We start from the raw sequence: 17,236 nt of genomic DNA on the forward strand, positions 1-17,236 counted from the left end.
AATTAGCAACCAAACCATGCATGAAACTCCCAACACAACCTCATACATACCTTAATCTTGATGCAAACTTAGCCAAATCTCCTTCTAGGTCTCTTCCAACCCAAGCATGAAGCAAAAATCCTCCCCTTTTCCCTTAGTATTTTCGCCAAGAAGATGAGAAAGGATGAACAAATTTTTCTTTTCTTTCCTTAGGACATTCGCCAAAGTGTTTAGAATGGATGAACAATTTTTTTTTTAATGCTAGTCTTTATTTTATGACTTCCTACATACACCACTAGCAAAACATGTTGGAAACATGTTCCCTTGCCCATAACCTTGTCATGGCCGGCCACTCCTCCTTAGGAAGGGGATTATTTGACATGCAACTCCACCTTTTTGTTAACATGTACTAACAAGCCATTTAAAATTAGCCTATCATATTTCACCATGTTTCACTTTGATCCCTATTTAATACTTTCTCATACAAATGGGTAAAATTAGAGAATGAAATTTCCACATATGCATGCACACACATAGTAAGCATAGAATATAACAATTAATTATTTTTATGACTCGGTTTAGTGGTCCCGAAACCACATTCCGGCTAGGGTCTATTTTGGGCTGTCACACTGTCTCTCTCAATCGGTTACTTCTTGACCGATTTCCCCTTCCTTTCTTACTCTCTCAATTGGTTATTTTTTACCTAATTCTACCTCTTTCTTTTACCCTCACTGTGTCGATCTTCTTTCCGCTGCTCTCTGTCAATTTTGGGGGTAGTTACAAGTGTCCGGGGTGGTGTTTTGGTAAGACTAACTCTTGGTTTGTTCAAACTCTGCTTTCGATTAGGTGTTAACAGGAGGTTGGTTGATTTACAGGTTGTAATCGAGGGCTTGTGTGATCATCCTCTCTCAACTGATAAGGTGAAAAAGATTTCAGTTGTCCCATCAAGGTAAGCAGGTTAACGATTGGATGATTTTAGAGTAGTATAATAGTATTATTTTGGTGCTGACTTATTAAGTGTTTACCTATGCTTAGTTGGTGCTCAAGAGCTTGTCGAAGGAGAGGGAAAAGATCCTCTGTTGGCGTTAGGGTGGATAGATCCCCTCTCGTGGCTTGTTCGAAGGTATGTTATTTTGTGGATTCAATGATTGGGTTAGTTGTGTGCATCCGATTCGGTATTCGATTAAGTGAGTAATTGAGGATTATTGTTAAATGTGGGGTTCAAAGGTGCAAGCAGTTTTTTCTCTCGGAAAATAGAAGCAAGGTGTGTAAAACACTACTCTTACTCGTAAATTAGCAAAAGTCGAAATAAGTGACTGACGACGCTACACGAGTGTGCGCTTGCTCGTCTGGTAAATTGAACGCCTCGACGTGGGCGTAGGATTGTTGAGGCTGGCCATGAGCGATTTCATGGGTCGAGTCCGATTTGGGCCATGTTGGGCTAAAATGGGTCGTGTAGACCTACGGGCCTGTAGGCCCCACACGGGTAAACCACACAAAAGTGTGGAGAATATTGAGTCAGGCTGTGTAGTTCACATGATTAAGGCTATTTTTGTGCTATGTGGATCACACGGGCGTGTGGGCCCACATAGGCCCGCATGATAGGCCTTAGGCCCACTCTTACTGTTTGACTGTTAAGGTTGCACGGGTTACCCGAGATGACTATGGACCTACTATTGGGTTGGTAAGTGTGCCTGACCCCTAATTGATAAAATAATTGTTTTGCCCTTATGTGGTAAAATGATTGTTTTGCCCTTATGTGGTAAAATGACTGTTTTTCCTTTATGTGGTAAAATGATTGTTTTGCCCTTATGTGGTAAAATGACTGTTTTGCCCTTATATGGTAAATTGACTATTTTGCCCCTATGTGATATATGTTTATATTTTAGCATGCTATTGTAACTGTGTTGAGTACATGTATAATATTATAATATGACATGACATGTGGCATGATGCATTGCATTAGGGAGGGTTTTTATATGATTGGAGGAAGTGTACTGTACTGGCAGCTCTGCTACAATTCACTGATGGCTTTAAGCCTATTATATTGGCAGCTCTACTGCAAATACTGTTTAGTGCCGCAACCGGTGCTACTTGTAGTGTAGGGATGGGTAGGTTGATTTTATCCCCATATGGAGTATAAGGTTGGACGGAGATGGAGTGTAGAGGCTGGATCGGTAGGACTTGCTTACTGTTCACTGATAATGCACTGTTTACTATTACTGCAATGGGCCAAGGCTCAAACACATGACTATTTCTATATTGAGATGGGCTAAAGCCCAAACTGATATTGTCACTGTTACTAAAAAAGGACTTAGGCCCAAATTGTGTTTATTTTTGACTGTTTGCTTATATGGGATTACACACTGAGTTTTTGTAAACTTACCCATCTATTTAAACTGTATAAGTAATCCCCAAACTTAGGCGGATCAATGCGGCAAAGGACTCAGTGGTGGCGGCACGACCTATCTAATTTTAAATAGTACTTTATGGTTTCGATTTAATTTTTGGGGTATTTTGCTGTAATAAGGCCTTTAAGGATTTTTAACTTTAATTTGGTTTACTTATTTGCTTTGGTTTATAACTGCTAGAGATAGGAAAACACGAGTTTTCAAAAGAAACAATGTTTTTACAAAGTAAACGCAAGTACGCAACTTTTTAAAAAAGCTTCCGCTATAAAATGATATTTTTGGAAATAAATACCTTTTTAAAGTAAATACTTTTTGGATAGTGACGCAAGTTTTGAAATGAATGACATGACTCAGAAACACACAAAGAGGTTAAAAATAAAGAACGAGTTTTTGAACGAGATCATACTTTGCGAAAAACATTTCAATGTGATATCGCCAGATTCAGCCACAACATTCAGGCTGGGTTTAGGGTGTTAAAATACTGTTGTTGAAGAAGATAGTTCAGAATTCACACATAAGGCAAATTTAGAACCAGTAGTGGAGCAATCTACAATTGAGAAGAGCAAACAAAAAAATGTTGAAGTAGAACCAGCTTGTGTTGCCAATAAAAATGCCATGGCAAAACAACCTCAACAAGTTTAAGGAAGGCCACTGCTACCTTTTCCTCAGCGATTCCAAAAGTCTAAGCAAGATTTTCAATTCAAAATATTATTGGATGTCCTGGAGCAACTGCCCAATTACATAAAGTTCATGAAGGACATATTCTCAAAGAAGCACAAACTAGGGGAATTTGCAACTGTTGCTCTCACTAAAAGGTGCACAATAATGTTGATAAACAAATTGCCACCTAAATTGAAGGACCCAAGGAGTTTTACTAATTCATTTTTCAATTGGAAATCATTATGTAGGCAAGGCATTATGTGATTCAAGTGCAAGCATAAATTTCATTCCTATGTCTGTTTTCATGAAATTAGGAATTGGGAAGGTTTAGCTATTGGTAGAACATTAATTGATGTACAAAAAGGTGAATTAATAATGAGAGTTAATGACCAGTAGATAACCTTTAATGTTTTTTATACCATGATGTGTGTAGATACAGATGAAGATTGTCACACCATAGGAATTATTGAGACAGAAGTGAAGGAAGAATTGGTAGAATTTTGTTACAACAATTTTGATAATGAAGCAGACGCAGTTGAGTTGAATAAAGAAGAACCGATTGAAGAACTTGGTGAATTGATGGAGGCTAAGCAACTTGAAAATGGAGCACGGAGGAGTATTGAATCTTTAAATTTATCAGAGTATTCTTTTAAACCTCCCTGACTTTCTATAGAGGACCCTCCTACTTTGGAGTTCAAGCTTTTGCCACTATATTTAAAGTACGCCTACTTAAAAGACAACAGCACATTGCCAGTAGTTATCTCTGCAAAATTAACATCTAATCAAGAGGCTCGATTGTTAGAAGTTTTGAAGAGACCTAAGAAGGCGTTTGGGTAGACAATTGTAGATATCAAGGGAATCAGTCTACCCATTTGCATGCATAAGATTTTACTGGAAGACTACCATGGCAATTCTATTGAGTAGTAGAGAAGATTGAATCCCATTATGAAGGAAGTCGTTAAAAAGGAGATCATCAAATGGCTTGATGCCAGAATAATCTATCTTATTTTTGATAGTTCATGGGTGAGCCCTATTCAATGTGTACCCAAGAAAGGGACTGTTGCTATGGTTAGCAATGATAACAATGAACTCATTCCAACTCGTACTATCACAGGATGGAGAGTTTGAATGGACTATCAGAAGCTCAACAAAGCAACTAGGAATGACTATTTTCCTTTTCCATTCATCGATCAAATGTTAGATAGATTAATGGGAAAAGACTTTTATTGTTTTCTGGATGGTTATCTAGGGTATAACAAAATTGCCATAGCTCCTACTAAACAAGAAAAGACTATGTTCACATGTCCTTATGGAACCTTCGCTTTCAGATGAATGTCATTTGCATTGTGCAATACCCCTACAACATTTCAACGTTGCATGATGGCAATATTTTCAGACGTGGTGGAGAAATTTTTGGAAATTTTTATGGATGACTTCTCGGTGCTTGGTGATACTTTTGAAGGTTGTTTAAAAAATTTGGAGCTAGTTCTTTATCAATGTGAAGAGTCCAACCTTGTTTTGACTGGGGAAAATGTCATTTCGTGATCTGTGGAGGCATTGTTCTGGGACAAAAAAGTTCACAACAATGGTTTGCCGTTGACAAAGCGAAGATTGAGGTTACTAAGAAATTGCCACCACCCACTATAGTTAAAGGTATTCAAAGTTTCCTTGGCCATGCAAGATTTTATGGATGATTTATTAAGGATTTTTCAAAGATATACAAACCCATGTGTGCATAGTTAGAACATAATAGAGTTTTCAAGTTTTATGAGCCTTGTGCAAGTATTTTAGGATTTAAAAAAGCAACTGGTAATAGCACTAATTATCATAGCACCAGACTAGACATTATCTTTTAAACTTATGTGTGACACTAGTGATTCCACTGTAGCAGTAGTGCTTGGAAAAAAGAAGGATAAAGTGTTTCATGCCTTCCTACTATACAAGTCAGATGCTGACAGATACACAGTTGAACTACACCACTACTATTGGCTATGGTATTTAAATTTGACAAATTCAAATCCTATTTACTAGGCACCAAAGTTACAGTTTATACGAATCATTCTATGATTAAGTATTTGGTGACAAAAAAAATGCAAAGCCAAGATTAATTCGATGGATATTGTTGCTAAATGAATTTAATATAGGAATTCGAGTGTAACACCCTAACCTGGCCTAGACGTTATAGCCGAATTTGACGATGCCACATTGAAGTATTTTTCGCAAAACGTGATATCGAAAGAAAACCCTTTTACATATTTACCTTTGTTATGTGTTCTTAATGATGATTTCAAAACATTTCGTTTATTGAAGGTTACTTATGTTAAAATGTCTTTAATTTTGAAAACGTTGTCTCTTGTGAAAGCTCTTAAACACTTACGTATTCTTGGTATTTTTGGAGAATATATATCTTTTGAAAAACCGCGTCTTATCCTACTGCTAGCAGTTATAAATCAAAATAATTAAAAACCCGAATTAAAGATTAAAAATTTATAAAGGCCTTATCACATTAAAAGATACCCAAATTAAAATACTTAGAATTAAAATCTAATAAGAAAGTCCATGCAGTTGTGTGGCCACTTTTGAGTCCCTTGCAACACCGACCCACCTAAGACTGGGGATTACCTACATAGATAAATAGAAGGGTGAGTTTATGAAAACTCAGTGCGTAATCCTTTAAAAATATACAGTTAATCATACAGTAGGCAAACACAGTCTGGGCCTAAGCCCGTATTAGTAACAGTTTAGTTTCAGTTAGGGCCTTAGCCTATTACAGTAATAGTATCAATGTAGGCCTTAGCCCAATTTAGTGACAGTAACAGTACAGGTATGCAATCAGAAATTCTACCCAACCAGCCTCTACACTCCACTCCATCCAGCCCTACACTCCATGTGGAGATTAAATCAACCCACCCATCTCTACACTCTATAATTAGCACCGGTTGCGGCACTAAATAGTATTTGCAGCAGAGCTGCCAATATAGTACACTTCCTCCAATCATAATAAACACATCCCCATGCATCATATCATAATATCATACATGTATGCAACATATATATAGGGCATGCGTGAATACAATCATACATCTCATAAAAGCATAATAGTTATTTTTCAATTTGGGGTCTAGGGGTATACATACCAACCCAACAGAAGGTCTACAGTCGTATCGAGCGACTCGTGCAACCTTAACAGTCAAAAAGTAAAAATCAGCCCAAGGCCCATAATGTGGCCCAAGTGGGCCCACACGCTCGTGTGGCCCACAAAGCCCAAAAACGCCCTTGACCGTGTGAATTACACAGCATGTCCCAATATTCTCCACACATTCGTGTGGTTTACTCGTGTGGGCCATTTCAGCCTAACATGGCCCAAAAATGGCCTAAGCTTATGAAATCGCTCATAGTGGCCTCTACGATCAAACGCCCACATTTATGCATTTGGACTACCACAAGAGCGAGCGCAAACCCATGTGGCATCAATGAACACGTTTTTTGGCTTTTGCTTATTTACATTTTGAGTAGTGTTTAAACACCTGTTTGCGATATTATGCATCCCACTCTAGAGCACTCCAACCTAAAGTCAAGCATAACATACCGTTAGTCCTTTCATAATAGGGTTACAAGACCCCTCTTAATTCCCTTATCTCAAAAGAATAGATTAACACTTGCCTTAATCAACTAATTTAGGCTTACACCCCTCCACCATTGTAGGAAACTGATTACAGGCCCTTCAAGAACTCCTGCATACCAACCGAAAATCTATTAACATAATCATTAACATTCGCACAAACCTTTTGAACCAACGCATGCCACTTACCAAAAAGCAAAGCCAAATATCGAAAAGGGAAACAATCGGCCTATTACCCCCTTAAAAGAAAAAAGCTTGGCACAACACACCCTAGCAATTAATGGCAGGAAAAGGAGATGTTAGAAGAAAACTATTAGTACGATAGAAAGAGAAAGAGAGAAAAAGTAATCAAAAAGTTGTAGTTACCACTAAAGTCTACAGAGGGTAGTAAAGATTCAGCACAATGAGGGTGAAAGAAATAGTAGTTTTTGGTCAAGGAGAAACCAATTTGGAGTGAGGGTGAGAAGGAGGATTCGGTCAAGAATGGACCAATTGAGAGAGACTGGAGAAGAGAAAAGAAAGAAGAAGAGAGGAGACAAGATATTTGGCCAAGGAGCCACAACTGATTGAGGGGGAAGATGGAGTAATCGGTCAAGAAAGTCACAAAAAGAGCAAAAATCGAGAGAGCAACTTAAAAAAATGAAAGTGTGAGAGGAAAAGAGAGGAAGAACAAAGTCGTATAAAGCAGAAAAAGAGATACCTGAAAGAACCTTAGGTACCAATCGACTTCTAGAGAATAACAGGAAATAACCAAAAATGCTCACAAAAACTTGGAATAGAATACTCAAAGTCACCAAAGCCAAAATTCCTGAGTACTCACCGTTCAAAATCGGCAATCTACTCCCTCTCACCACACTTCCCTTGATTTGCTCCTAAAATTTCTCCTCAAATCTCTTATCGAATCCCTCAATCAATCACTCCTCCCTCAACTACTCAGTGTTTTGATCAACTTCTGCTACTCACACAACATGAGCAGAAAAATAAATCACCCTTTTTGCAACGCCAAGTCTCGAACCTCAGACCCCAAGGACACTCCACACGCCACCTATCCCTTAGATCAGCATGCCCTTTTCTGCCATGTTTTACCCATATTTATTTAAGAAACCTACTGACTAGAAACATGTTTAATTCAAGTAAAAAAAACACAAAATTTGCACAAGTCAAGGCTTGAACCCATGACTTCTCAGACACTTCCTAGAACACTTAACCACTGAAGCAGACAAATATTTGTGTCACAACCATTCAAAAATAATTATTTAAGATTTTAGGGCGTTACAACTCTACCCCCTAAAAGAAAATTTCAGCCTCGAAATTTACTTGGTTAAAATAGATAAGGGTATTGTTGTCACATCGCCTCCTCGGGTTCCCATGTGGCCTCCTAAGAATTGTGATTACACCAAAGTACCTTAACCAGTGGGATAGACTTCTTCCTCAAGACCTTTACATCCCAGTCTAGAATTTGAATTGGTTCTTCCTCAAAGGTCAGATCTGGCCTAACCCCAATCTCCACAGTTGAGATAATATGCAAAGGATCAGAGCGGTAGTGCCTCAACATAGAGATGTGGAACACATCATGAATCCGGTCGAACTCTGGGGGTAACTTTAGCTGATAGGCAATCGGTCCCACACGTTTCAATATGCAATAAGGCCCAATGAACCTAGGGCTAAGCTTGCCCTTCCGTCCAAACCTCAGTACCTTCTTCCATGGCGAGACCTTGAGAAATACTAAGTCCCCCATAGAATATTCAATCTCCTTTCGCTTCAGATCTGTATACGACTTCTTTCTATCTGATGCTGCCTTCAGTCGATCCCGAATTAGTCTAACTTTAGCCTCGATATCAAAAACTAATTTAGGGCCCAAAACACACTGCTCGCCTAACTCAGTCCAACATAAAGGAGTACGACACCGCTTCGTATGGTGCCATCTGTATGCTAAACTGATAGCTATTGTTATACGCAAACTCTGCCAACGAAAAATAGTCCTTCCAACTGCCTCAAAAATCTATCACACAACTCCTTAACATGCCCCCCAGTATCTGAATCACCCTCTCTGACTAGCCATCTGTCTGAGGATGGAACACAGTACTAAAGTCTAACCTTGTACCCAGTGCTTCATGCAGCTTCTTCTAAAACCGAGACATTAAGCAAGGATCTCTATAAGATATTATAGAAACTGATACCCCATGCAGTCTTACTATCTCAGCCACATATAGCTTAGCCAACTTCTGCGATGAGTAATTAGTACGGACTGGTATGAAATGGGCAGACTTGGTCAATCAATCCACGATGACCCATACTGAATCCTTTTTAGAAGGCGCTAGGGGTAGCCCATTAACGAAGTCCATAGTTATTCTCTTCCACTTCCAAAGCGGAATTTTAACTGGCTAAATCAACCCTGAAGGCAACTGATGTTCAGCCTTAACCTGTTGGCACGTCAGACATTTACCCATAAAGTCAGTAACTTTACGCTTAAGACCTACCACCAATATAACTAGCGAAGGTCTTGGTACATCTTATTCCCGCCAGGATACATAGCATAAGGACTACTATGCGCCTCTTGTAATATAGACTGCCTCAAATTTGTATCCTTCGGTACACAAACTCCCCCACGGAAACAGAGTACCCCTTCGCTACTCAGTCCAAAATCTGATGTATTACAACTCTCAATTTGTCGGAATCAAGGACCCAGTGACTTATCCTCCAACTGTTTACCCTTAATCTTCTCAATCCATGTCGGTTTAACCTGAAGTTCGGTCAACAGACTACCATCATCAAATAAGCTGAGACGAGCAAACATTACCCTCAGATCAGTCATAGCCCTGAGGCTCAATGCGTCGTCCACCACATTGGCCTTACCAGGATGGTATTCAATCGAACAGTCATAGTCTTTTAGTAGCTCAATCTATCTACGCTACCTAAGATTTAGCTCATTCTAAGTGAGAACGTACTTGAGACTCTTATGGTCCATGTAAATGATACACTTCTCACCATAGAGGTAATGCCTCCAAATTTTTACTGAAAATACCACCGCGGCCAACTCCAAGTCATGCATCGGATAATTCGCCTCATGAGTCTTAAGCTGGCAAGACGCATATGCCACCATCTTTGTAATATCCTGATTTTGGGCCTAGTCGGAATAGTGGTTTCGTGACCATAAAATCTGAGATAGAAATAATTATTTTATGATTATTTTAAGGTCTATGATATGATTGCATGATTGTGTGAAAATTTCGTGAAGAAATTTTATGCATAAAGTGCTTAATTTGAAATTTGGGACTAAATCGAATAATTTGCAAAACTTGCATTCTAGAAGTTTCTAGTATGAAATTGTTTTGAAATATTAATTAGGAGGTCTTAAAGAGTAATTTTACCAATTTCTAAGTCTATGGACAAAAATTGGACATGGATGGAATTTTTGGAAAGTTTAGTAGTAAGGGCATTTTGGTCATTTATGGGTAAAATGAATTAAAATACAAAATTAAAGCCAATTTTGCTCATCTTCAACCCCATGGCCGAATATAGCAAGGAGAAACCATGACTAGGGTTTTCAAGCTTCCAAGCTCGATTGTAAGTCCGTTTCTAGCCTCGTTTTTAATGATTTTTACGTTTTTGGAGTCCCCAGTAGCTCGATTTAGCTTATGCTAGCAATAATTTAACCTAGGGTTTATATTTGGAAAAATACCCATAGGTGAAATTTGTGTATTTTGGTGTTTTATGATAGACTATGAGGCTTTAAATTATGTTAGACAACTTGTGCTACTCGGTTTTAAGTGAAAACGAGCAAAAGGGCTTAATCGGTAAAAATACCTAATAGTCATAAGTACATGTTAGAGTGAGAGTTTGATGTTGCCATAGAAGGGAAAAATGATCAGCATGCCATAAAACATAAGAAAATAGGCTGAATTTTAATTTACGAGCTTTGGGGCAAAAGTGTAAATATGCAAAAGTTTAGGGGCAAAATTGTAATTTTTCCAAAATATGATTTTGGGTCAATTTGAATAATGTGAGTCCTAATTATACTATATTTTAAATGATAGAGCAAGGAAAACTGAAATTGGGCTAAAATGGGGAAAATACCAAGTTGTGGACGAAATGGTAAAAATAGCCATTTTCGCATACGAGGTAAGTTCATGTGTAAATAATGTAGCATAATGGTTATTTTTAAGTTATTGATGTTAATTATATGTTATGCTGAATTTTATTATGAAATGTATGCTTTGTGGTTAATTTCAAATAATATGTAAATTATGTGAACTACTTGTTAAATATAATTGTTACTGAGTATTGATTTCGGCATTCTACGGAAGACGGCAAGGATAAGTGTTCGAGGAAAAAGCCCGTTTGAACCTTAGGAATAGATTAGGATACAAGTGACATGTCACTAGGATGGTTGAGCATCCGAACTCGTTGAGTTGAGTCCGAGTTCACTTATGGATGCGAATGTCCGAACTCGTTGAGTTGAGTCCGAGTTCGTGAAATGTAACGAGGCATCCGAGCTTGTTGAGTTGAGTCCGAGTTCACTTATGGATGCGAACGCCCGAGCTCGTTGAGTTGAGTCCGAGTTCGCTTATGGGCGGTTACATGATTGCTTGATTGAATATGTGGCACTTATGTGCAAGTTATCCATGTATCCGAATTATATTCGATGTGTTCAACGGGTAAAGTTCTACTCAAATGGAGGAATACTCAAGATGAAAGGGACGTATTGATAAGTGTTGTGAAATGGATACTTTGAACAGGTATGTACTTAACCCTCGGGTTGAAAACTCGATATAACAACAATATGGTAAGATGATAAATGAAAAGGTGATATGAATGTCTTGGTGATGATTATGCAAATGATGTTTTATGTTTGGTTATATGGTTATGTTACTTGCTATTTGCATGTGAGCTTACTAAGCATTTATGCTTACTCCTCCTTTTCATTCCTTGTAGTGTTGACAAGCCAGCTCGAAATCGAAACGGTCGGAGGCACGCCACACTATCCGTATACCATCTTGGCATAATGGCTTGTATATTTTGAGTATGGCATGTATAGCATTATAATCATTTTGTATATATGGTCTTATGATATGGTTATTGAGTGGTATGAAAATAGAAATGCTTGGTAATGATTAGCCATTGGAATGGCTAATCATGATCATATTTGGTATTATGTATGTCAAATTGCTAGCTAATCCATGGAAACCATGAAATAGGTAAAATTTACCATAAAATAGATTCAGACAGCAGCAGTGACGTGAGTTTTAAAAATCACTAAAAATAGTAGAAATGGAGTTAAATAATGAATAAGTTATGGAATCGAAGCTTGATGAGTCTATTTTCATATGGAATAAGCGAAACAGGTATATGAGCTATATTTTATGAGATGTTTAAATTTTTGTGAAATAGGGCCAGAGCGATTTCTGGATCCCCTGTTCTGACTTTGGAAATTCACCATAAATTCTACAAAGATAATTAGAAGTCACGCTTTATATGTACAGATTTCTTATTGAGTCTAGTTTTATTAGAGACAAACGGCATAGTCATTGAAGCTCTGTACAGGGAGATATCTAATTCGTAATACACAGAGGTCAGAGTAGTTGAACCCTGAAACAGGGGAGACTTTAACTAATAAACTGTACTAATTGGCCTAACCAAAAATTCTAGAAAAAAATTAGTAGATATATATATGAGTCTAGTTTCAGGAAAAATTTACGGAATTTAATTTCGAGTTTCGTAACTCGAGATATGATTTTTAAAGCGACTGTGATGTAGTTAGCCAGCTTGTCTGGAAATTTTAAAATGAATTGTATGAGCTGTTTAACTAATGAATTAAGTCCGTTAACACCTCGTGTTCGACTCCGGCAATGGTCTCAGGTACGGGGTGTTACATTTAGTGGTATCAGAGCAGGTTTAGTCGGTTCTTGGACTAACCTAGCATGTGTAAAAGTTTAGCTATACATGCCACGATCCGTGATAGTGTGATGTCTTCCGACGCCGTATAAGTACCGTCTTATTTAGACAGGTACTCTCCAACCGAAATGTGCCGACCATGTTCAATGTTAAGTGAAGATATTTGAGTAAAATTATGATTATGATAAGTCTCGGTTCAGAAAAGTATGAATAAAAGTTTATGATACATATGTGATAATATGTGAGATGAAAGTTCATGTTGTGATAAATATCCATATTTGCTTAATGCTCATACGATGTAGTGTATGTGACTTACTTGATAAGATGAACGGAATAAATAGAAAGTTGTAGAGGTATGAATAAAGGTCATAATATCATGATACGAACGAAAATGTCCTTGTCTTGATTGGACGTTGAATGTTGATGAATGTTAATGATATACAATTTTTATGAGATAAAGGATTATAATGAAATGAATTTATCTATGTTAAATTGTTGGACTGAATTATATGATTGTAATGATATGTACATGATGATGCACGAAATGAAAGTTGTGATTGTGATGCAAATATCTATGTTTGTTTGGCCTTATATGATGTCATGAGCATGAATTAATTTAATTAAATGAATGGATAAGTAAAGCTATCTAGAAAACATAGAATGTATGCATAAGTATATTGTCTAAATGAGACAATAGGAAAATTGGTGTAAGCCAACATGAATGAATGACATGATTTTGATGATGTTGCTATGATGATGGGAGTTGTGTCATATGTGTATGTATAAGAAAGTCGAGTCGAGGTCCTACAACCCTCCCTCATCAAGTGGTACTTATAATGGAATTTCATGAGATTTGTATTGAATAAGTTTCCGGTTGAGAACCCAAAGAGTATAGTGATAGAATAATTATAAGTATGATTAGAGATTGAAAATGAGCTGATAAGTAAAGTCAGAGCCAGTAAAGTATCGGATTGACGTAAAAATTATTGGAGTTATGCACTGTCCCAGTTAGAAAAGGAATTCTCCTTGGTAAACCGAATTACTCAGGTGCAAGGTCGAGAAAAGTGTAAATCGAAATTTATTCAGAACTGGCCTTCTTTGGTGAATGGTTTAATATGAAATTTGTGACGGCAGAACTAGTTGGGGAAATGATAATTGAAATGTGAACTATCTGAGTGTGACAGTTATGACTAGACAGATTTAGCAGTCTCTTTTGAGATGTTCTATGTGTTTACCTGTTCTCAAAAATATTTCTATGGCTATTGATCTTCTGAAGAAATTCTTTTTATATGGGAATGTCTTCTAATTCCGGTGTTGGATGAAAGCATTGGTAGTCTAACTAGTTTATAATTTATATTGCTCTATTTCATCGGGTATTCTATTTCATTTCGTCTGATAAGAATTGATGAGAGAATACGTATGATATTATGATTTTGTTTCTTCTACTTGATGCTTCATCTGATATATATGTATGGGAAGATATATTGATCTTGTTATATTTGATTTCAGTGGGATTAAATGATGTTTTCTTCTGGACTTTCTTTCTTTGAAGAATTATCGGGGTATTCCGTATTTTCTCTATGAGTTTGGTTTTCGATTCTCCGGCATAGTATCGTATCTTGGGTTTCTTTATCCTGGATTCCTTTATTCTGGATTTCTCTATCTTGGATTTCTTTATTCGGTTTTCTTGTTATCTTTGTTCCATAATTTGTCAATTACGACTCATGTTCTAAGTGGGTTCTTCTGCTCGTGATAATCATGTCAAATATGACTATACTTCTAATTTGATCTTGGTAATGTGGTAATTTTAGTATTGGGATTTTTTCTAATTTCTGTGTAAGGATTTGACATCAGTAAAGGCATAGGTGATAAAAGCACGGTATGGTAAATTATTTATTTGAAAGATTTCATGTGACAATTATGTCAGGATTATTTTTCCCAAGTCTGATAATAGAATTTCATTTTGTACGGATAAAAGAGTAAATAGTTTGAACGAGAAGTGTATATTTATTAGAAAAGAGTTGGTGTAACACCCCGAACCCGAGACCATCGCCGGTGTCGGACACGAGGGGTTAACAAGCCAAGTTCACTTGCTTTGCCCATCCATTTGACATTTTCACTCAGGCTGGAAAACTGCGTCACTGTCGCCTTAAAAATCATATCTCGAGTTTCAAAACTCGGAAACTGGTTTCGTAAATTTTCCCTGAATTTAGACTCATATATCCATCCATGGATTTATTTCTAGAATTTTTGGTTGGGCCAATTGGTACAGTTTATTAGTTAAAGTCACCCATATTACAGGGATTGACTGCTCTGACCTTCACGCGGTATAACTTGAATATCTCTCTGTACAGGGCTTTAATGCTGGTGTCGTTTATTTCTAATGAAACTAGACTCAAAATGGAATCTGTAAATATAAGGTATGTCTCCTAATTATTTTTGGATAATTTATAGTAAATTTTTAAAGTTGCGACAGGGAACCCAGAAACAGTTCTGGCCCTGTCTCACAATAGCTTTAATATCTCTTAACATGTAACTCCTATGACCATTTCGTTTCTTCCATATGAAAATATACTCATCAAGGTTCATTTACATAGCTTATTCACTATTTAATTCCATTCCTACGAATTTTGGTGATTTTTTACATTCACGTCACTGCAGCTGGCAGCATCTGTTTTAAGTTAGGTCTTACCTATTTGGTAGTCACCATGAACCAACTAGTCTTGCCATACATAGGTTCATATATGATCATTTTAACCATGCCAATGGCTGATCATATGACCAACATTCCCATTTCCAAGCCATAGCCACATCATGACACCAAATATATACATACAAACCACAATTAGTCTAAGTTCATGCTTCCTTTTTCGAGCCATTTTCGCATGGCCGTACATATATACATCACAACATATTTAACCAACAAGGGGTAGTCCTATACATGCCACTTCAAGTTCAACCAAAAATTTATACCAAAATGGAGGCTTGATAGTGTGGATGACTTCGACTTCAACGATCCCAAATCCGATTGCTTCGAGCGAAATCTAGAAAACTGAGAGCCAAAGCAACGGGGTAAGCATTTTTATGCTTAGTAAGTCTCAAGGAATATAATCAACTCTAATTACAGCAATACATTCACATAGCCAAATGCATCATTTCATTAATACACATTCTTACTTCACACTTCATCATTGTATAATTTCACAAAGTATCAATCAATTCAATAACTGAAATTCATTAGTCGATTGAGCGAATGTTGCTCAAACATGTCGACTTTCCAATGCACATATAACGTACCTTATCCTTTGGGCTTTTCGAGTGTACTAATTGAATTCATTACAGCAACCAACACTCACCTCCAGCCCAAGATTCTTAGGAATATAACCGGATATAATCACGTGCACAAATGCCTTCGGGTCTTAGCCCGGATAGAATAACTCGCACGATTGCCTTCGGGTCTTAGCCCGGATATAGCCACTAGCACAATTGCCTTCGGGTCTTAACCCGGATATAATTTCCAGCATAATTGTCTTCGGGGCTTAGCCCGGATATTATTCAATTTCTCATGTACACATACATCAATAATCATTGGACATACATATTTCATTTTCGTTACTAAGGCTCAAATGCACACATATATTCACAAGCATATTCGCCTTCGGGACTTAGCCCGGGTATCATTCAATTTCTCATACACACATAAATCAATAATCATACACATCCATACTTCATCTCACATAATTCAAGTAAGGTCACTTCTTGAGGACTTACCTCGGATGTTGTCGAACGGCTTTTTCGGCTATTCGATCACCTTTTCCTTCCCTTGTCCAATTGTGGCCCTCTTAGCTCTTGAGCTAATTCAAACAAATTCAATTTATTAAAACCTCATTGTGCTTGCTTATGGCGAATATGACAAGGAGTTTTAAATGGTCATATGGCCACTCTTTAGCTTGAATACACAATGGTCATGCACATTTTATACTACATCAAGCAATTCAATACAATTTATTTGAGCATCAAGGAAAAGCTAAGGCCTTCAATAGGCTACCCAAGGCCGAATATTCATGTACATGTTGAGGTCAATTTTGCACTTAATACCTCACAAAAACAGCATGCATTTTACTAGTTAATGCTTTGCACATGTGTATTAAAACTTATAATATAGCATCAAGCACTTATATGTGTGCTAGGTCAATTGTGCTTGCAATTTCACAAGCATTCTTCCACATCTTCTTCTTTAAACCAATATATTCATCACTTACTTCATAGCCAAAACATCATGTGCAAACATATATATACAATATGAGCATGGTCAATTTCAAGATGTCCATAGCCATCCAAAAATACAAATTTTAACTAACATGCAAGAAGCATGAACCATGTTCATGAATGCATCATGGCGAATATGAAAATCATGCTCCATTCAACTTCAATCATGGTTAAACACAAAAGAAAACTCAAAATCTTACTCAAGAGTAGACAATCCATCATTGCATGCATCATCATCAAGCTTCACACTTAGCATGCAATGGCTTTATCACCATAACAACTTTGGCCAAATACCATTTCCATGGCATAACAAGGATTTGAGCCATGGCTAACATGCACATCAAATTAGCAACCAAACCATGCATGAAACTCCCAACACAACCTCATACATACCTTAATC

General features: G+C 37.2%; 1 long non-coding RNA gene across 1 annotated transcript; it reads right to left on the minus strand.

Moving 5' to 3' along the window:
• Positions 1–15,253: 15,253 nt before the first annotated feature.
• LOC128293742 (uncharacterized) lies at positions 15,254–16,374 on the minus strand. Its single transcript, XR_008283925.1, has 2 exons — positions 16,339–16,374; positions 15,254–15,619 (listed from the first exon to the last, which is right to left on the minus strand). It is a non-coding gene; the product is annotated as an uncharacterized LOC128293742 (long non-coding RNA).
• Positions 16,375–17,236: the final 862 nt, after the last annotated feature.

The sequence above is a fragment of the Gossypium arboreum genome, chromosome 6 (assembly GCF_025698485.1).
Source record: "Gossypium arboreum isolate Shixiya-1 chromosome 6, ASM2569848v2, whole genome shotgun sequence".
Classification (NCBI taxonomy): domain Eukaryota; kingdom Viridiplantae; phylum Streptophyta; class Magnoliopsida; order Malvales; family Malvaceae; genus Gossypium; species Gossypium arboreum.